At 40.4% G+C, this 23,183-nt stretch overlaps 1 protein-coding gene across 1 annotated transcript in view; it reads left to right on the top strand.

The window, feature by feature from the left end:
* Positions 1-23,183, top strand: part of LOC145513431 (uncharacterized) — a 115,055-nt gene that overhangs the window by 1,306 nt on the left and 90,566 nt on the right. The window lies entirely within an intron of this gene.

Here is a 23,183-nt window from a genome sequence, read left to right as displayed (position 1 = left end):
TTTTTTAGTGGGGTAGGTGGCGTTGACAGAAACAGGTGGATCAGGGTTAAGGTGAGGAAAGTGGCTGATGGCCCACGTGCTCCCTCTACGCTATTTCTTCTTTCTCTGGTTTTTCCCAGTAGACTAAAAACTCTTCCAGGCTACCTCCGCCAGCCACCCCGAAGCCAGCAGAACTAGTGTCTGTGCCCACTTAGCCCACAGGGGCAATTCGCACCAATGGTACCCGAGGGCTCAGTCCCTTAGCCCTCAGGTATGCTTTTAGGTGGGGACTTGTGAGCCCCCTCAAGGTCATAGTGATCCTGCCTCCCCTTCCTCTCCAGTTTGATTGAATCCGATAGTACACCTGGAAGATGTTCTCTGAAGACATGGGTTAAATCAGCCAGCACAGAGAAGTCAAAATCATGGGGAAATTGTTGGCTTGTCCTCTACCGAGAACAAGTGCTGCCCTGGAAGGCCACATTTTCTCTAGTGTTTTAAACTGAGTATACACACACAACTTCGTTCCAGCTGATGAAATTGGAAACCTGTTCTCCCACTGAGGATGGCAATAAGTATTTTAGGCGCTGTGGTCCTTTCAGACAGTGAGGAACAACACTGCAGTAGCATTTAAAAACAAAGAGAAAGAGACTGCTTGAGGCGTGGGTGTATGCCTGCCTCTTTCCCATCTGAGTTTCAGCTTCTCTTCTTTTAACTTGTTAATGGACAGCTGAGACCCCACTTCTCAGCATGCAGAGCACAAACACCTTAAGGTCTGCTCTCCTATATTGCTTCACTACCTGGGAGTCTCCCCCCACCGCTTTTGCAAAAGTGCCCACTGCTTTCCTTTGCATAACATTAAAATATTCTTAAAATCGCATTCTTCTTCCCCCAACCCATCCAACAGGAGAATGCAGGAAAAAAAACTAATTAAAAAAACTAAAAAAACGCAACCCAACCTTATCTTTGAAAGAGAAAAGAGTTAACTTCAGATTTAACATACACTTAAGTGTATCTGAAATGGGTACCCAATTGTAATTAAAATACTACTAGGTGATATTGGCTGCTCTCCCTTCACTTCCATTAGTGGTTGTCATTAAAAAGACAGATAAGTAGAAAGAAAGATGGAGACATGGAAATGGATACCAGCTCTCTCCATCTGGTCCCCTGTTCTTTCTATCCTCCCTAACTTAGAAGATAAAATCTTTTATGGAACTGACATAGGCAGATCTAAATAGAAGCACTGATGGATTAACTCAAAGCAAATTTATTTTAATTTGCTATATAATTTATTTTAGAATAAGATTTTAAATTGATTATAACTTTTAACATTCCATGACTTATTTATAACAGATACATAGTTTATTGATGAGGTGGTGGTTCAGGACCTGAGCTGATACACATTTGGCATCTTAAAGGAAAAAAATGGCCCTAGACTACATATTTTTTGTCTTAAGATTTTTTTTAAAAAACCAAAACTTTGAAATGTTCTTTAACATTTCATAGAGCTGGTCAGTTGGCATCCCTGATACAAAAATCTGCAGCTTCCAACCAGCAAGCCTGTAAAACCAACTTTCTAGGTGTTTTTAACCTTCTATTAAGTATTTTAACAAATTCAACTCCTCTCTTTCACTCCTTAAGGCATGGCTTTAGCTGCTTTGCAGCACTTCAGTTCTAATCTGGGTTGCCAGTTATCCAAATGATCTAAATACCAGGGAAAGGCAGTGGGACTGTGAAAAAACAAAAACAAAAAAAACCCAAATCAAACCTCCATAGCTATGACATTTTTAGTTGGCTCTCAAACAGATATTATTTTTAAACTATAATCATCAGCATGCAGCACAACGTTCCCCTTAATTTTTGCAGCTTTGTGTGTGTGTATTAGTGGTGGGGACTGGTGTGGTTGGTAGAGAGGAGCTGCAATTTACAGAGCTTAGAGAGAAAATACACATTTTGAAGGTGAGGTGGCATAATCTTCCATACCATGCAAAAGGAAATTTTACATCAAAATCAAGAAGGTAGTTAATGAAGGAGCATTAGCTCTGTACCTAGGATGCCATGAATATGAAAGTAACAGCTTAAAAAATTAAGATAGGACAGCATGCCTTAGTATCTATGAAGTGAGAAGAACATTTAAACAATTGAAGCCTTGTCTGTCTTCAGATATGTGGTGAATATTTTCTATGCGTTGCTGATGCTATATAAACATAACTTGCTTCCTCCTAAAGTCAAGTTCTTTATTTTAATTGAAGAATAATATTGCTCAGGGCCCTACCTCTGAGTACAAATAGCTAATCTAAGAAAATCAGTTCTGGGAATCGGGAACCAATGGCTGTTTTCAAAATAAACAGACAAAATCTTCATAAAGAAGGCCAGGAGGATTATTTTTACACACAGTATATCTCCTGATTTCTCACCAAAAAAACAAAAAACAAAAAAAACCACCCCACAAACCTTTTATGGAAAGACTAAAAGGCAGAATGACAATGGAGTCCCCTTACCATATTTCTGTTTTTAAAAATCATCCTGATTTAAGACTCCCAAGCTGTCTTGGTTAAAGTTTCCAATATTAATATATCTTAGAAGCAAATCTGTGTGCACTTCCTCTTTCCCTCTTCTTTTTAAATTTCCTAGTGTGGGGACAGAGATATAGGACAAATGTATTACAAAATAAAAAATAAAGGTGTAATTTAAAACTTGTGTTTATAATACTTAATGAATAGCAGGTAAACAGTATCCTCACAGCAAAGAACACCGGTTTGCTTTGTGCTTTTGTTCAGCTAACTCAACTAAGGAAATGAATGAGGGAAAATTTGAAATCATTCTGATTGTCTAGTACAGAGTCCAATATGGATGCTCAACAAGGCTGACTTAGGGAAGAATCTGGGGAAGGGGAAACACCCATTTACAGAAATTTCTTAGAAACTCATGTCAGAGTAGAGATTTTCCTTTTATTAGGGTCCCAACTCCACTGACACCCAGGCAGGAAGATGTCCAGCTCTACCTAAGTTTGGAGATCACATTTGGGATTCCTTTCAGTAGATAGGACCAGGTGACCCGAAGATGCCCCATTCTCCCTTGGTTCCTGGGTTCCAAGTCCCACAAAGATGGGAACCTCACAAACTAAGAAACTGCCAAGTGGAGCAAATATAAAGATGTTCCCTCCAAATGTCATTCTTGTCATGTGGTGTGAATGTGTGTGGTGAGCTTTCCGAAAATGTATTTTTCTTTCCCTTGGGGGACAAGAAAGAGTTAATTTGTTTTCTGACAGGTTTCACACTGTGGGCAGGTCTGCCAAAAAAGAGAGGAAACAGAGAACAGCCGTATGATTAATTCTACCTGTTTTTCCCATGAGCGATCACCTGCTCCAGGGGTCATGAATAGCAGGTAGCTCTCCCTCTCCAGGGCTCTGAGAGCTTCGTTTGTTTGGTGACAGCTGAGTGACAAGGCCTGAAACCCGAACCCATCGCCCGGCCTGATGGGGGGATAAAAACTCTGGATGTTCCCTCAAACATTTCAGGAAATGAAAGTTGTAACGCGATCCCTCCTGCGCCCACATCTCCCCCAGCAAACACAAAAGCTCAAAGGAGCCTTCTCGGATTGAATTCGGCCTAGAGTTGATGGAGGGAAAGCGGAGCCCGACGCGGGTCGCGGGGGGAGGAGAAGGGAGCGGGCCGAGGCCGCGGCTGGCAGGCTTTCTGAAGCAGGACTGGAGGAGTGCAGAGCGGGGAGAGAGCTGGGCGCCAGAGGCCCGGGCGCCCCTGGGGGCCGGCTTCTACGCGGCCGGCTTCTACGCGGCGTCCCAAGCGCCCTGAGCCTCCAGACCGTGTAGACAGCTGCCGCCCCCTACGTTACATCTGTCTTTAGGGTCAACCTGAAGTGGGAAGGAAACCCTGCGGCCTCAAGCCCTGAGCAGATCCCTGCTATTTGCGCGGCCTCTGCACCAGGGCCTAGAGCCCCCTGCGGGCCGCAGCACAGGCCCGGGTCCCACCTTTGCGCCCACGCCGGCCTGGGCGGAGGCTCTGGGACCCAGCGTCTGCTCTCGGGCGGAGGTGGACCTTCTCACTCGCCCCCGGGCGGGCGCAGAGTGAGCTGCCGGGACCCTGAAGGCCGAGAGGGACGCCGCGCGGGCCTCACTCAGCGCCCTCGCGCTCGGCCGCCCCCATCAGTCAGCAGCATCCATCTGCCTCCGGCCTCGCCCGCACTGGTAGTGGAAGCTCCCCGCCAGTGGCCGGGAGGAAGGCGTGGGGGGCGGGGAGGGGCGGGGGAGCAAGGGGAGCTGAGAAGTTGACGTTCCGACCCCCACGCGGCCAACCGTCCTTGGGTCGTACTGTCCTGTCAATCAGCGTGCCGGTGCTCGCGCAGTCTCTGGGTTGGTAGGAGGAAGTAAACGCTAGGCCCCCTCAAGGCTAGTTTTCCTCCTTAGCCCTGACAGCTGTTACTGCTTTGTTCTGTAACAGAATTTTCAGTTTTTTTCTCTTCGTAAATTCAGAAATCTTTCCCAGACATCATCATCAGCCCTCATCTCTCTCCCCAACCTTCATGGGGACTAAGTTATTTTCTTTTACTCTTTTAAACGCAGAAGCTCGTTACAGGGAAAACTGACCTGGGAAGCAGAATAATGCATTGTCACAGATCCATCACTTGCACACACTTGGCCACTTGTGTGACTTTGGGCAAGTTACCTCACTTGGCCGAGCCTCATCAGGGAAAATAGGAACCATGATACTTACATAGCCGGGGTACAGTGAAGCTTCAATGAGCTAAAGTATTAAATGTAAAGTGTCTTGGCATTAAAGACAATGACTAGTAGCTATAATTATAACAAGCTTGGAGATTCCTTAGACGTTCGCAAAGCTGCCTGGGAAAATTCCCATGATGCTAGAGTTTCCAGTGAGGGCAGATTATGACTATTTCCCCCTTTTGTGAAAACACTGAAAGAAGCACAAGTCAACCTAAGGTTTGATTAGCCTTTGAGGGTAGCCAAAGCTGAGTCTTATTTCTTGAAGGTCTGAGTCTAGAATCTAGAAGTTTAACTTCAGTAATTTAATTCTGGAATGATATTTAAATTTACAGTGCTTGGAATTTGTCATCTCTGTTGTTCATGATTTGAATACTTGTGGAGATGTTATGTATGGTAGAGTTATATTGATGAAAAATAAAGCCCACTTAAACGTGCCTGAAAATGACAAATTACTTAGAAGGGAACTAGAGCATTCAGCTGAGTAGAGAATTTAAGGCCCCACCTAAAAGTGTCAACATAAGTGTAGAATAAGAAAGTACTTAGAAGATTTAATGCCTTGCTGATGTTAACACAGTGCTGGACATAATAGCACCTGATAAATATTATTTGAGTAAATGAATGGGCTGCTGAAATGACGGAGAGTCTTTAGATAGAACGCAATTCCCAGAGTTGGAATTTTGCAGGACTCTCTTGGGTACATTTCTTCTCTTGTGACACTCTCTAATGATCACAAGGGATGAATAGTTCATTTTGACATGCCGCACATCCTTCTCTGATTTCAAGGACTTTTTCATTCAGGTATTATTGAAAGTGAAGTGCATGGCTGAAATTTGCATGGGTCAATGAGAGGGAGAGAGGAGAGACTATTATAGAAAGAATATGAGAGAGAGAGAATATGAGAGAGAATTTCCGGGGTTATGTTGGGACACCCCCCCCCCTTGACTGACACACTCAGTGGTAGAACCAGAGACCCAGAACTACTGATAGGAGGAAGAACCCCAGCAAAGGTAGATTTAAAACCTGGAGTGTAGGTGGAGCATGCATGTCATAGCGCCTCACTGAAAGAAGCGTTTTGTGTACAATTCTTTAACTCTATATTTTCCTTCAGCATTTTCATTTTCTTCAAAATATTCTAGACTGCTAAAAATGGTACATATTTAAGTTTTTAGCTTGGGGAAGTTGATCAATTTGTAGTTAATCACCATACATGTTCAGGATGTGTTCAGTAGGTTTTTTTTTTTTTTGCAAAAAACCTCCTATATTACATTCACTAATTACTTGAGGTAGAGGTAGAAGGCAAAGACGCATGTTTAGAAATTTTTCAAAAAACTCTGTTATATACATATACTCTGCCTTATGCCTGCAGGATTGTATATGTCCTACATAATACTTACTTTTGGAAAATACATATTCTAATATTACATTTATTTGCAAAGTAAATATTTGAATGTAAGCATTGCATAGACAGAAATGGATAGAAAAAGTGGGAGTTCAAGCCCATCACTTCTAAGAATGCATCCTATAATCAGAGAAATATTTGTTAGGAACTATGGCAATATTGCTGCTAAATCATTCTCATATTGTGAAATTATTTGCACAGTGTCAGGGCCAGGAGTTCTCAGAATTATGCTTTCTGCCACTGCTTTTAACATGACTGAAATAAGGAAATATGTAGTGTTTTTCTTTCTAAATTGTTCCAGCATCCACATGTTTAGAAACACAAAAATATGTCCGTGTGCTCACTCAAAAAATAAAAAGAAATAAGAGGGAGTATTTATACTGAGGGATAAGTTAATTCAAATTAGATTAAACTTTGCATAGGGTGCTTCAAGGAGGTTTGGGTAGATTCCAAGTTTTAACATATCATTCAAGAAATGAAAGGCCTCAGGGCATTCTAAAAGGCATGTCCGCTCTAAATCAGCTTTAGTTCATTTCAAATAAAAAATATATGACTGGACTTGAAGGTTGGATAGAGAGGAGTCTTATTTATACTCTATAGATGTATCAGAGTGAAATAAAATAAGTGTGGAAATCCAGGCCCCTCAGTGTTTGAATTTCTCTAAAGGATTTATGTATAAGTGCTGAGGCAGAAGTTCCTTTTCAATCATTTAATCTTCATGAAACTGAAAGACTTATTTGTTAATATGCTGAGAAGCATAGTAAGTTTCTTTCCACCAGAAATTTGTTATAGATAAAATGAATTAGCCTGCATGGAGTGCTTAGAAGATAACATACTAGATGTTTTCAGTGTATTTTATGATGCATGACATTTTATGATTTTAATTATAGATCAATCTCAGATAGCTAATGAGTCCTTCAACTGTTGAAAGTATTTTCCCCTTTTGATTAAGGAAAAACAATGGAAAAATAAGTCAATTTCTTATAAAATTTAAAGATTTCAATATTAGTTAGCTGAGCTAAACAGGGAATGAAACTAGATACAAGGTTTATTTTTCAAAGTTCGAGTTTTTAGCACTGATGGTGGCAAATGTACTGTAAAATCATGCACATGACAAATGCTATAATTTGTCACCCTTCCCCTTTTAAAAGTAGTTCATGTATGACTTTGGGGTAATGAAGACTTGAATTTGAATAACTACCTGAAATAGATGGATAAGACATAGTAAACTAGAAGTACCAAATTTTGTGAAGATATGTACAAAACTCACAAACAAGACTCAAGATAGAGTCTAATCTTTCATTGTACTTCTTATGAGCAACACAAATGAGTAACAAAGATCTATTTTCTTTGCTGGTACTCTCACCCATACTTCCCTTGAAAAGTCTACTGAAGGAAGTAGGGTAATGAGGATTAGGAGAGTCAATACTGCTAGCCAGTGGGTGTATATGGTGGATTGTATTACCTGCAGGAGTGGAGGCAAAATACCCATAAAATAGCCTTTCAGATTCAGTTTGTCTCAAGTTACATTGTGAAATTCAGTGGTTTGGTATAGTTGTATACCTGTTGGCTCTCAAGAATTAAACGGAGTTGGGGTGGGCTGACCCTTGTGCAGAAGGACATGCAGGTGGTACCAGAGGTATGGGAGTTTGTGGTTTCCTATGGGAAATTCTTTCAGTGATTTCATTCTCTCCTGGGTAGGGTGGGTAAGAAGCAGAAAGTCCAGAACCTGATCGATAGCTCCTTCTTGGATCACAGGCCAGTCTATATTGTAAAGATTAATTCCACTTACTTTCATACAGGCTATTATTTGTAATTCTAGCATTGGCTCTCTTTGACTGAGGACACTAATTAGTCAAAAACTGAAATTATTCATCCATTAAGAAAAGAGAGTTCTAACATGCCATCTTTCTTAGCTGAGAAATAAAATCTTAAGTCTGATCACAGAATTCACCTTTATATCCTTTATTCTCCTGGAAATGGTGTCAACAATCCTGGTATCCTGGCTGAAATTCAGGTTTAAGACTTCCCCTAAGCTTGTTTATGTTCTAGCCATAACTGGAAGTTGTATTTATTTATTCTTCACTTCCTCTTCTAGGCTTTAGGGTGGTATTTCTTTTTTGTGTGTGTGAGTGGCTGTTAAGCTGATGGCCAAGGAAGACTTTCTGTTTAGACATATTTTAATTGATTTAACCATTTAAGACTAAGCAACATTTATTATATCTACAAATACTTATTATGGGAAAAATATTACAATTTCTAATTTTTGTGATGAATTATTGAGACTATGATACTAACAACTATATGTATTCAGTATCTATTTGGGCTATCAGACTGGTACATTTTTTTAGTAAGAAAAAATCATTTATTGGGTTTTATAGAAATCAGTGGATTATTAGGATGAATGAAGTACCATCTCAGACAAAGTGCATCTATGGCTCAGTTCATGTCAGAAAAGGTCTTATGTTGGATCAGCTATTAAGAGACGTTAAACAAGGCCGGCAGTGAATTCCTAAGTCTCTGTTTTTTTGTAAAGTATGGGAACATTTTTTATTTTCTCAGCAATTTGACTTACCTAGTTGTCTCTTAAAACCTGTATGCTTTTCCTTCTATCTTCCTCTTTCACACATTCTCATAACCCTTCCAGGTAGGTTTGATGCAATTTCCTTTACAAATAGAAATAAACACTATCTTTATTGAATGATTGTTTCATTCACTGAAAGTAGGTAATTAATTAAGGCTAGTGGGAGGAGATATTAGAGTTGGTAATGAAGATGGATTAAGAGGGATAAGGGAAAATATTTCTCTTTTTTCCTGAGAAGGTTGTACTTCAAATTAGCCAAAGATTTGAAACAGGAAAAATGTAATACTAGAAGGGATTAGATGATTGAGTGAACTTTCCTGTGCTTATGCTGCCTGGTCAAGCCAATCGCTTTGCACATGGGAAGCAGACACATCAACACGGCGATCTCTGCTAAAATCCTGGCCCTTTTTCTCTCACCAGAAAGGAATCCAAATATTTAGATGTACTCTCGAGTTTGCAATTAAATTAGAAAATTTTGCCTAGAACGAAATCTCAGAAAAAGTGAAATCATGGCCATGCGTGTACAAACAATGATAATAAAAATAAGTTTAAAACAATAAACATCTAAGATTTTAGACCCGGTACTGTCTTTGTTGATGATGGATACAAGGGAAAGGGGTGGCAAAGTGTACCTTTAGCTATTATAGGAATGTTTTTCTATCTTGAGAATTTGGCAATAGTTAGAAAACCACCGTTGAGAATGGCCTCTCCCCTCCTAGTAGTATGATTTAAAAATGGCTGTCTCAGAAAGAATCTGCCTGTGGCCACTAGCTAATTCAGAGAATTGAGGTCACATTTATTTTAAAGCGTTGACCACGTAAGTGTAAAGAAACTCTCCTTTCTAACAATGAGCAGAGAATTATGGTTTAAAAATGTTATTCATGAGCAATCAGCAAAATGGTCATGGAGTCAAAGGTAGCATTAACACTGGAGATTTTGCTACAGACGCTAGATGCAACCCCATGTTGGGTAGCCTTATCTTCCTGCCTGATCTTTCCCAATAAGATTGTGCTGGTGAAAACTGAAAACTGTTCAGGTAGCTGAATGACTGCCCTTGAGACAGAGTGTCCCTGAGAAATGGGAAGCATAATCACATAGAAATGCACCATGGTAACATCACATATGTTATAACAAAAGTACAGATTGATTTCATTGAGTTGCATATAATATATATTATCACTCATGTTTGGGGTATAAATATTTTTACTATAAAAATTTTAAAGAGGATCTTTGCCTTTAGAATGTGACTGCAGACCTTTGCCAGGCATGGTTTTCATTAAAAAACCCCAAACAAAAATGCTGCCAGAGCACCCCAGGAAGGTGTTAACCATAGTAAATATTCATAAGGTAATGAGACAAAGATTTTTATCTAACTAGATTTGGTGAATTTGTTGGTGTTTAATGGTGTTTTAAACTAGGAAAAACAAATCTAATGTGAACAATGCTATCTTTTTGGAACAACGGTAGTTATATTGGTTAACAAGTATAAGCATGTATATGAACTTTGGTTACACTTTTGAAACCAGATTCTTCCAAGTGCCTAAGGTTGTACCTACATAAAACTAGCATCACAATTGTGTTAAAAAACAACTACCCCAAACCCAGTGAAAGTGGCCATTTGGCAAAACAGAAATCATAATACCTACTAGACTGAATATGCCAATCTTCTAAATAGTTTGTAAATTGAAATTAGGCAGGCAGTTTCACCACTCTCTTCCCCTCACCCTTAGTAAACTCTAAGTCTTTTTTTTTTTTTTTTGTTACAACTCTAAGTCTTTTAAGGTATAATAATGCTTTTAGGCTGCCAGGGTTCCATTTCTGTATTTCTATATTTAAAATTTTTTCTATATTTTGAATCAGAACCACATTTTCATCAGAGATCTGCCAAGAAGTATTCTGGTAGCCTGAAAACCTTACTGTGCCCAGTTCAGTTCAGTTGCTCAGTCATGTCCGACTCTTTGTAACTCCATGGACTGTAGCTCGCCAGATTTCTCTGTCCATCACCAGCTCCCAGAGCCTACTCAAACTCATGTCCATTGAGTCGGTTATGCGATCTAACCATCTTATTCTCTGTCGTTCCCTTCTCCTCCCGTCTTCAATCTTTCCCAGCATCAGGGTCTTTCCCAAGGAGTTGGTTCTTCGCATCAGGTGGCCAAAGTATTATAGTTTCAGCTTCAGCATCAGTCCTTCCAATCAGTATTCAGGACTGATTTCCTTTAGGATGGACTGGTTGGAGCTCCTTGAAGTCCAAAGGACTCTCAAGAGTCTTCTCTAACACCACAGTTCAAAAGCATCAATTCTTTAGTGCTCAGCTTTCTTAATAGTCAAACTCTCACATCCATACATGACTACTGGAAAAACCATACCTTTAACTAGATGGACCTTTTTTGGTAAAGTGATGTCTCTGCTTTTTCATATGCTGTCTAGGTTGGTCATAAATTTTCTTCCAAGGATCAAGCGTCTTCTAATTTCATGGCTGCAGTCACCATCTGAAGTGATTTTGGAGCCCCCCAAAATAAACTCTCTCACCATCTATTTGCCATGAAGTGATGGGACTGGATGCCATGATCTTAGTTTTCTGAATGTTGAGCTTTAAGCCAACTTTTCACTCTCCTCTTTCACTTTAATCAAGAGGCTCTTTAGTTCTTTGCTTTCTGCCATAAGGGTGGTGTCATCTGCATATCTGAGGTTATTGATATTTCTCCCAGAAATTCCAATTCCAGCTGTGCTTCATCCAGCCCAGCATTTCACATGATGTACCCTGCATATAAGTTAAATAAGCAAGGTGACAATATACAGCCTTGATGTATTCCTTTCCCAATTTGGAACCAGTCTGTTGTTCCATGTCCAGTTCTAACTGTTGCTTCCTGACCTGCATACAGATTTCTCAGGAGACAGGTCAGGTGGTCTGGTATTCCCATCTCTTTTAGAATTTTCCACATTTTATTGTGATCCACACAGTCAAAGGCTTTGGTGTAGTCAATAAAGCAAAAGTAGATGTTTTTCTGGAGCTCTCTTGCTTTTTCGATGATCCAACGGATGTTGGCAATTTGATCTCTGGTTCCTCTGCCTTTTCTAAATCCAGCTTGAACATCTGGAATTTCACGGTTCATGTACTGTTGAAGCCTAGCGTGGAGAATTTTGAGCATTACTTACATAGTGTGTGAGATGAGTGCAATTGTGCGGTAGTTAGAACATTCTTTGACATTGCCTTTCTTTGGAATTTGAATGAAAACTAACCTTTTCCAGTCCTCTGGCCACTGCTGAGTTTCCCAGCTTTGCTGGCATATTGAGTGCAGCACTTTCACAGCATCATCTTTTAGGACTTGAAATAGCTCAACTGGAATTCCATCACCTCCACTCGCTTTATTCATAGTGATGCTTCCTAAGGCCCAGGACTTTGCATCCCAGGATGTCTGGCTCTAGGTGAATGATCACACCATCATGGTTATCTGGGTCATGAAGATCTTTTTTGTATAGTTCTGTGTATTTTTGCCACCTCTTCTTATATCTTATCCTTCTGTTAGATCCATACCATTTCTTCCTTTATTGTGTCCATCTTTGCATGAAATATTCCCTTGGTATCTCTAATTTTCTTGAAGAGATCACTAGTCTTTCCCATTCTATTGTCTTCCATTTCTTTGCATTGATCGCTGAGAAACTGTGCCCAACATGTTGGCAGTCAATTTACTAAGTGTGTAACTTGTACATAATAAATAATTTCCTTTATTGCAATTGTCTAATCTATTGTTTGCCATCTTGTTAAGAGTTCAGGGTAGCTAGGAAAAAAATTTGAGGTTCTAGATTACTTGTGAGAACAGGCTGTTACTTACTGAATAGTTGCTTTTCAGACTCTTGGTAAAAGTACTTAAAGCTTTATTGTCACCTTTGATGTCCACTCCAAACACCTCAATATTTATCTTTAAAAAAAAAAAGAATTTCTGGTGTTGTTTCTAAAAGTAGTAATTATCCTCTCAACAAACCCCTTTTAGTCCTATTTAGCTTGAGTTTAGCACATTAATTAAACATCAAAGGGCCTAGGAATGGGGCTGAAATCCCAATAATATCTCATGAGTTCTCAAACCGTCCATCCTTCAGATGGGATCAGCAGGCAGTGATCTGGGGACCTTGTCTTGGTCAACCTCAGAAGATGGCATTATATTTCCTTTCTCTTTCTTCTTTCCCTCAAGAAGAAAACCTTGACCTTTGTGTTTGTAAACAATCTATACAGATAGTTTTCTCTGCTGCATATTCAATATTTGTCAGTGGAGTGCTCTCAGGTAGTTAGATGTTTTTCTGCTATTAGAGGCTGCCTGTTCTTTGTTTAAGGTGCAGGTAAGAGATTTTTTAGTAAGACCCTCTCTACGTGCAGGATCTGAGGAGAGTCTCATTAGGCTATATTTTCCCAAAGTCTTATTCTGCTCCTGTTTTCTACTGAATCTAATTTCCTGTTGTGTTCTTTCTTTTCTCCTTCATAAAGCTATCTAAATGTTGGTATACGAGGGAAGATAGAGGAAGAAGATGGATATCTATCATATGAGAGGGTGTGCTTTATTTATCTTGGTACTGCCAGACCCTCGCTCAGTGCTAAGCACCTGAGCACTGAATACTTAGAGAGTACTTAGTAGGTGGTTTTTTCCCCTTTATTTTTGGTTGTGCTGGGTCTTTGTCGCTGCATGCAGGCTTTCTCTCGTGGTGGTGAGTGGGTGCTACTCTTTGTTGTGGTGCTTGGGCTTCGCATTGTGGTGGCTTCTAGGGCCTGTGGGCTTCAGTCGTTGTGGCACAGGGGCTCATTAGTGGTGGCTCTCTGGCTGAGTTGCCCCATGGCATGTGGAATCTTCCCAGATCAGACCAGGGATCAAACCTATGACCCCTGCATTGACAGGTGGACTGTTAGCCACTGTACCAGCAGGGAACTCCAGTAAGTGGTTGTTGAATGGATGAAAGAATGCTGTTCAGGAACATTAGGGACAGAGAGTTATAGGAACGTTTCTTCTGTTATTGAGTATAACACAGAGGGAATAGATAGGCTATGCTCAGAGAGAATGAGGTGAGACTTCAGGGAAAACCATGTGACTCTCAGGCATTTGGGACCTAAGGACTTTTACCTGGAAAAGCTGGAAGTCTTTTCCAGGTAAATATTGGGAGAAAATATAAAGAATGGGAGATGGTTATTTTTGGAAAATGGTCTTGCTTAGAGTCAAAGGTCTTAATGAGCATTTCTATATTTGTGTTTCACAGGTGTGTTCCATAGAATACCTGCATCAGAATCCACTGGTGTGCTTTGTTGTTGTTCAGTCGCTCAGTCATGTCCGACTCTTTGCGATCCCATGGTCTGCAGCGCACCAGGCTTCCCTGTCCTTCACTATCTCCCAGAGCTTGCTCAAACTCATGTCCACTGAGTCAGTGATGCCATCCAACCATCTCATCCTCTGTTGCCCGTATCTCCTCCTGCCCTCAATCTTTCCCAGCATCAGGGTCTTTTCTAATGAGTCAGTTCTTCGCATCGGGTAGCCAAAGTATTGGAGTTTCAGTCTCAGCATCAGTCCTTCTAATGAATATTCAGGACTGATTTCCTTTAGGACTGACTGATTTAATTTCCTTGCAGTCCAAGGGACTCTCAAGAGTCTTCTCCAACACCACAGTTCAAAAGCATCAATTCTTTGGTGCTCAGCCTTCTTTATGTTCCAACTCTCATATTTGTATATGACTACTTGGAAAAACCATAGCTTTGAGTATACAGACCTTTATTGGCAAAGTAATGTCTCTGCTTTTTAATACACTGTCTAGGTTTGTCATAGCTTTTCTTCTAAGGAGCAAGCATCTTTTAATTTCATGGCTGTAGTCACCATCTGCAGTGATTTTGGAGCCCAAGAAAATAAAGTCTCTCACAGTTTCCATTGTTTCCCCATCTATTTGCCATGAAGTGATGGGACTGGATGCCTTGATCTTCGTTTTTTGAATGTTGAGTTTTAAGCCAGCTTTTTCACCAGTGTGCTTACTTGCATCTTAAACAAATACCACAAGGGATTCTCCCACAAACTAAAATGTGAAGATAATTGTTCCAATTAATGTTTTTATTCTATAGCCCAGGCCATCACCATCTCTCACCTGGATTCTTACTCCCTCTTCCCAGTGTGTTCTCTAAACAGCAGCAGCCAGAATGAGCTTTGGATCATGTCACTTCTCTGCTTTGAGTCCTTCAACAACTTCCCGTTAGAATTAAGTCTAAACTTCTTACTGTGGCTTAGAAGTCCCTGCGTGATCTTTTTTGCTAATCTTATCTCATTTCATGCTCCTCTTCAGTCACCCTACTTCAGTCCTACCAGCTTTTAGTGCCTCAAACAAGCCAAGTCATTCCCTCTTCAAAGACCTTACCGATTCTATTTCCTCTTACCTTAAGATCGCCTCTCTTCTGCCTAACCCTTCCTGTTGCTTGAGCGTTACTTTGTCAGAGAGGCCTTTTCCCTAAGGTCAGAGTGTGGCAGCACAGGGTTAATGTGCGTATGGCTGCAAATATCAGAAAACCATAACCCAAACTGGCTAAAACAGGAGGGCAGGCTCCAGGCACAGCCTCCCACAGCCTGCTCACACCGTGCCTCCCGGCCAGACCATCTTTGAGTGTTGATGTTATCCCTACTTCTGTGTTATGATCATTCCTAGGCTGGTTGCAAGATGGTTGCAGTGGTGCTAGACGTCTATCTCATCTTGTCTCAGCTGCATCTAGAGGCACAAGAGAAACTCTTCTGGGAGCCTTCAGGAGAGAGGAAGCTGTTTTTAGAAGCCCCCTCCCTCACAAGATTTTTCTCTCTTTTGGCCACACTGTGGGATCTTAGTTCCCCAACCAAGGATGGAAGCCAGTGCCCCTACAGTGGAAGCACGGAATCTTAACTACTGGATCACCTGGGAAGTTCCCAAAAGATTTTCCCTTGTCTCATTGGCCAGAATTGAGTCATAAGCTAATTTATAAACCAATCACTGGCTTGGGGGGCAGGGGATTCGGATTTATTGTGATCAACCTTGAATAGAGATTCTTATTCTATTTTGTACCAACTACACCTTGGCCAGTTTTGTGAAATCTACAGACCCCCTTCTCAGAATAATGATTTTGAATGAATACCATTGAAATCACCTATAAAGAAATATACTTAACAAAATTACTAAATATATGATCTAACTTTAGACTCTAGTAGTAATTAATAATTAGTGTAATTTTTAAGTAGTGACTGATATGACTGATATTCTAAGATATCTGCAACAACTGTAATGTGACTTGAAAATATCTGTAATTTCTATCAGTGACAAATTGGTATTATGAATACTATTTGGTTTCCTGCCTATACTGATGGTTGAAGGAAATGCTAAATTTCATTTAGAGGTTAATTAAAGTATAGGGGTGATTTTTGCCTCCATTAAATTCATGGATACCCTGAACTTAATTCTAGGTTAAGAACACCTGGCTTAGACTAGTCTTTGCAATCCCATGGAATAGCCACGCTCCTCTGTCCATGGAATTCTCTAGACAAGAGTACTGGAGTGGGTTGCCAGTTCCTTCTCCTGGGGATCTTCCCAACCCAGGGTTTGAACCCTGGTCTCCTGTGTTGCAGGCAGACTCTTTGCCGTTTGAGCCACCAGGGAAGTCCCTTTTTAAACATTAAAAAAGATTAAGTAATGTATTTAAAGTGTTAAGCATAGTGCCTAGTACATGATTTAATATCAGCCTTTACTATCAGGACATTTGACAACTTGAGAGTACTCCAGAGATATGTGTTGAATTCTCAGAAGGGAAAACTATGTGTCTAGATTGTTTATAAACCACTGTGGCCAAGGTGTTCAAGAAATGATTGCTTAAAACACAGATATACACAAAAGTCTTGGGAATCCAAACTGCAGAATAATATAATTTAAATCAATTCATTTTATCTTGACAGACTAGGAATGGGGTTTCAGTGTAATATGTGAATATACTACTCAAAACAATTTCACATATGAATTCCAAAGCAGTTAGAAAAATGTCAAGTGAGTGAAACAAGTAGCTGGATGGACTAGAACCGATCAAGAAATATTCAAAATCTTGCCAAACTTATGAAAGTCACTAGTCAGAGAACTTGTTCCCTAATGCCATAGTTCAGCATCACCATTCACTGTGATTGATGTGCCTGGACTGTAACTCACTCAAGTTACATTGCTGATACTGGATAAGGCAGGATCAGGACTTGGCTCTGCATTCTATGGTGTGGTCACCTCGGCTCAGTGCTTGTTTTTTCAGGCGTGCACCAGAAATAGTTCTTCATTAAATTTTAGTTCCTTACCCACCTCCCTTGAAAGGGATGTGATTCTGTGACCATTAGGATATCATATTTTGGTCAAAAAGGTCTTCTTGACCCTCAAGATGGGTGAGGCGGGGAGAGGCATTTGCTCTGCAGAGGTGTGTTTGGATCTGGAGGAAAAAGTTAAAGAGATGGCTGTTTTTTCTTTTTTTAATCTAGTTTTTATTATATATTAGAATATAGTTGATGTACAATGTTGTGTTAGTTTCAGGTGTATAGCAAGTGATTCAGTTATACATATATCCATTTTTTTCCCCATATTCTTCTTCCATACAGGTTATTATAGAGTGTTGAGTTCCCTGTGCCATACAGTAGGTGAGATGGCTGTTTTCTGATGACTCGTCTTGTATGTTCTCTTCGTAAAAGAGTAACTTCCATATTTCCAGAAGTGCTCTTCTGTTCAGTTACCATTGGTTAGTTGTTTGGAAGCATTGTCTCCTATAGGCTAAGCACCCAAGGTTTGGAATCAGGCAGACCTGAGTTCAAATTTTGACTCTGCCATTTTTCTGTCTGTGTGACCCTGAGCAATTAACCTTAATAATAATAATAATAAATTGCAATAGTAGTCATGGCAGGAGTAGTAGTAGTAGCAGCTGCAGCAGTAGTTGTAATCACATATTGAGGATTTACTAGGCTAAATTCTTTGTATGGACTCTTAATTTTTACAACCCTAAGAAATAGTTTACACTTTTATACTTTTATTCTCACTTTGCAAATGAGGACGTGACGCTAAAATAAATAGGTTATGTAACTTGCCTTTAAACTTCATTTTCCTTTTCCTACAACGTGGAGATAATTGTACTACCTGCCTCATGAAGTTGCTGTAAAGATTAAATTATTGTGTTGCAGGTTTTTCAGTGCAACAATATAATAAACACTCAGTAAGTGGGAGTGTTTGCTAGTATTAGTATACCTAATTTACTTTGCTAAAATAATAGAGTAATTGGTTTCACTTGTTCAAGGAGAGCTGCTGTGGATTAATAATAATTAGCACTTGTGACTCAAAGGTAGAAAAATTCTAAGCATCACGATGATTCCATCCTTTTAGCAAAACAATTTCTGGGCCTTTACGAACATGATTTGGCAACTGTAGCCACTATTGTCATATTAAGAGAAACTTTAGCAAGGAACGTCTTTTTGTCTTTTTTTTTCCTCTGCTCAATTCACTCTTATTCAAAGTGGCTTTGGCTTGATTTTTGATATTCAAAGTGACATGTGGCTTCTCAATCCTGTTACCAACGTTGGCAAATCAGGAAAGGGATATCAGAAATATCTTAGGCCGAATTGTTATAGACTGGGTGACTTAGACAACAGGCAGTTATTTCTCTCAGTTCTAGAAGCTGGAAGTCGGAGAACAAGATGCCAGCATGGCTGGGTTCTTGATGAGTGCTCCTTCCTGGTTTAAAGAGAGCTGTCTTCTTGCTGTGTCCTCACATGGCACAAAGAGCAGAGGTAGCTTTCTGGCCTCTTCTTCTAAGGGTGCTAACCCAATTCATGAGAGCTACGCTCTCATGATCTAATTACCCCTCAAAGGCCCCACTGCCAAATATCATCACGTTGGGGGATTAGATTTCAACACATGAATACTGAGGGACACAAACACTCAGCCCATAACATCTATGAAATATGTTTTCAGTATGAAATTTCTCTGTTGGACTGAAAAAAAAAAAAGTGAAAGTGTTAGTTGCTCAGTCATGTCTGACTCTACAACTCCATGGAGCATAGCCTGCCAAGCTCCTCTGTCCATGGAATTCTCCAGGCGGAAATACTGCAGTGGGTAGGCATTCCCTTCTCCAGGGGATCCTCCTGACCCAGGTATTGAACTTGGGTCTCCTGCACTGTAGGCAGATTCTTTACTGTTTGAGTCACCAGGGAAGCCCCATTCTTGGATTACTTTATTTAAAATTACTTAAATCAACCGATTGCTTATGTCCAATATCAAAACTTTATTTAAGAAGACATTAGGGGGACTTCCTTGGTGGGCCAGTGGTTAGGAATAAACCTTGCAATGCAGGGGATGCAGGTTTGATCCCTGGTGGGGTATCCAAGATCCTACATGCTATGGAGCAACTAAGACCATGTCAAAACTAGAGCTCATTTGCAGCAAAGAAAGATCACACGTGACCTCACATGCCACAGCTAAGACCCAACACAGTCAAGTAAATAAGTATTAAAAAAAGGAAGACATTAGGAGTGAAGTTCATGGTCTTTTACTAAGAAGGGATCTGTCTACTATTTACTGAGGTGTAAGAACACATTGTGTGTGTGTGTGTGTGTGTGTGTGTGAACAGAGATTTCTCTGGCCAACAGTAAAGCTCCCGGTAGCCTTGGATGTGAGTGCCACCTGCTGGATGTTGCACACAAATATTTTCCTGTACTTCAGTCCAGGACTAGGGGAGTTATTTGCAGTTATGGGAACAGGCCCAAGTAACACCCCTTTGATTTTAGGTCAAAGGACAGCTGTAATGTCTAATAAGTAATGTGATCTTTGGGTAAGTGTGCAGATTTTTAAGAAAAACATACTCAGGAAACAAACTCAATTTAAAAACATTCCACCGAGCTATTGTCTATAAGCTTGCCTGTGCCAAGAATATAGTAAATAGTTCTCTGTTTAGATTATGAGCTCAAGAGTTTTATATGTTGGTGACATAGGCAGTTGGTGGGTGGCTTTTAGCATAAGAAGCCTATACCTGTATCTTGTAGCAGGGTAGGAAATTAGGGACTCCTTGACTGTGGCTATGTGTTGGCTTGAATGCCAAATATGTCATCGCATCCTAAAATTTTGGCTTTGGAGCCATAGCCCCTGTTTGGAGTTTAGTGGAGAAGCATCTCTTAGCATTGCTTCACTCTAATGGGTTCTGTGGCGATGACTTCACCTGTGACTTATGGGACAATTCTGTAGACTGGGTCTCATAGCTTTGGGGCAATTTGTAATTTCCATTGAGGTCAAGAAGGTAGACGTGACTCTTTATAAACGCATGTATACATTCTGTTAAGAGCTTTATTATGTTTCTATCACATTGGCCCTTTGGAAAGACATGAAAATTGTGTAGCACTGTGTACATTGACTACTTGGGAGAAGGGCAGGAAGGGGCCCTAGGAGAGGGACAATCACTGTAGCTTTTTCCTTGAGTCATTTAAAAAAAAAATCACTTTTGCAGAAATTTTAAAGTTCTAGGAGTTCCTTAGGTTATCACTGACCCAAGGATTATCTTTAGTATATTCTTGACATCATGAGACCAGTTTTCTGCTTTCAGGATTTTACAGAAACTTGTGGCATGAATTTGTTCTGCCTTGGTTCCTTTTTTCTATCACTGGAAAACATCATGTATAATTCACAAAGGAGTCTGCTGGGCTAAAGTAAAATTCTCTTTCTTTGTTCAAAATTTGTTAATGGGCTTTTGCGGCTAAATTTCTAAAGCTACCAAATAGGACTCAGATTTGGAAAGGGCTCAAGGCAGAAAAAGCTTTCTGTTTTTATTTCTGGGTATGTCCATTTCAGAACCCTGATAATGCAAGGAGGTTACAATCCAGTATTTTGGAGGTTGCAATCCGGTATTTTATGGGGAAATAATGGGTGGCTGATGATATTTTTCCTGAGATTTTTAGTTGACAAGAATCTATATGAAGGATGTTAACTAGAGTTACCGTGGTGATCCTTACACAATGCATGTGTGCTAAGTCACTCCAGTTGTGTCCAACTCTTTGCGACCCCATGGACTGTAGCCCGTCAGGCTCCTCTGTCCATGGGATTCTCCAGGCAAGAATATTGGAATGGGTTGCCATGCCCTCCTCCAGGGTATCATCTCGACCCAGAAATTGAACCCGTGTCTCATTTTGTCTCTGCCATTGGCAGGAGGGTTCTTTACTACTAGTGCCGCCTTAGAAGCCCTTACACAATGTATACAAATATAGAATCATTCTGTTGTACAACTAAAGCTAATACAATGTTATATGTCAATTACACCTCAATAAAAAAGTATCTATATTGTATGAGATAGCATGACATTTGGCACTCTTGTCTGTACCTACATCAATGCCAAGCGAATACAGAATGGAGATGTTACTTCTTAAACTTACCGTGGTACAATCAGATCATGAGACTGAAGTATTCTGTCCTTGCTAATGGTTGTACATTCAGATTGTTAGCTTCTCTCTGTCTGTGCGTCCTGATTTGACCTAGATATGTGGGCTGGAAAACATGAAGCTACTCTTCACTTGGTGAACATCTTGGACAAATAATTAGCACTATGCCTGTTCTATGTTTCTTGCATTTCTAGTCTGGGGCAACATTTGCTAATTTTGGGGTTTCCTTCCTCCAGCTCCTCTATCCCATGGTACACAATCCCCAGCAGTTTTTTAAACTGAGATTTTCAAATTACTTGAGCTGCTCTTACAGTTAGTCTAATAGTGATGGCGTATAGATTTGTGTTATATTCATAGAATCTTCTTGATTTCACACTGAATGGATTTTAGTTCTCTTCTCTGATTTTTTTCATCATTGGAGTCTCATAAAGTGTTGCTATGCAAAAATTTGGTCCTGAGCCCATGTGGAACGTAAGAGAAATTACAGAGTTGCATAGTTAAATGCTGTAGAAGTCATCAGGTTTTGTAAAAAGAGTTTGAAACAAGACAGGAATGGAAGTGCAAATCTCAGTGGGTTCTTAGTGTTTCATCACAAAGTTTTGTGGTAAAACCAAGATGAAACCACAAGCTTCACTGTTGGGCAGACTAGCACTGGAGGAACGATTGATTTAAGGTTAGCCAAGGTCAGGCGGAAACTTGGCTTTTTTTATTCATATGTTCAAACCCCAGACCTACTGAGTTTTGCATGGTTTGGGGTTTCCAAAACAGAAAGCATTTTGGGACCCAGTCCAAAGCCAAGGCCTGAGGACTAAGGGTAAGAGAAAGTCATTCTGTCTTGGTTTGTTAGCAGTGCTAAGGTGAGGGATTTTTATTCTGATTACTAGCCGAATCTTATTTACTTAAACTTTGGAAGTTTACGAAAACAAACTGCATTTTCTCCCTGTCTGTCTCTCCAATAGGAAAACCAGGATTCTTCTCAGAGTCTCCAGACATTTCTACAGACCACAGAAAGATTTATTTCTTGAAAGATTTCATGACTGCATTTACCAGCATGCATAGACTATATTCAATTTCTTTGGCTCAGTATTTAGGTAATTCTCTAGGAGTAAAGGTATCAAGGTTGCCTAGTTTGAAAGAACTGGACCTAGCTAAATAGTCTGAAAAAATCAAGTGGCTCTTTCAGAATAAAAATTCAAAGAAAACAAAAGAAACAGTTAAGCTCAGAGCCTAAGGCCAGTCCCTCAGGGGAGTGTGGGATATATGACACAAGAAAGTCTCACTTGTGGGCAACTTGTGGGCAGCCCAAGTTCTGACTGGGGCATTATCATTGGGTGGTATGAGGCTGGGAATGACTCTAGCGGCAGCACCAAATCTTCTGTGAGGTGGCAAAATCATTCAAGTCAGTTAGATATGTTTTCAGCTGCGAATTATGGAAAACCCTTCTCCAAGGTTTCAGTTTTACAGGGTGTTAATTGTTCTTCTCAACAGAAATTCTAAGCCTGGCAAGGTGGCTCACCAGTGCTTTTTCCTTCTTCCCACTTCACTGTCATCCTTATTATGGTCACCTTAGGATCTCCGGATGGCTGCCATGGTTCCAGGCTTCTTGTCTGCTGTCTAGACAGGAAGAAGGAGCTAAAGGGTGAAGGGCAAAAGATTAATGACAAAATTATGAAAAGGCCCACTTTATAAGAGAAACAAGAGCTTATCCAAAAGACTTACCCAGCAGGTTTTCACATATGTTGACTGGTTCATCCAGTTAGCAATAGCCACCTCAACTAGCTCAATTTAGGCGGTCAACAATGAGAGGACATCCTGGAACCACACAAAGGAGCAGGTGTGGAGTACTCATTCTAGGGTAAGTCTCACCTACAAATCAGGCTCATAGAATAATGGCCAGCTGCTGCTGCTAAGTCGCTTCAGTCGTGTCCGACTCTGTGCGACCCCACAGACAGCAGCCCACCAGGCTCCACTGTCCCTGGGATTCTCCAGGCAAGAGTACTGGAGTGGGGTGCCATTTCCTTCTCCAATGCATGAAAGTGAAAAGTGAAAGTGAAGTCGCTCAGT

The sequence above is a fragment of the Giraffa tippelskirchi genome, chromosome 7 (genome assembly GCF_054371585.1).
Source record: "Giraffa tippelskirchi isolate mGirTip1 chromosome 7, T2T-mGirTip1v1.2.pri, whole genome shotgun sequence".
Classification (NCBI taxonomy): Eukaryota; Metazoa; Chordata; class Mammalia; order Artiodactyla; family Giraffidae; genus Giraffa; species Giraffa tippelskirchi.
The sequence above is the reverse complement of the archived record's forward strand: the minus strand, read 5'-3'. Positions and strand labels throughout refer to the sequence as shown.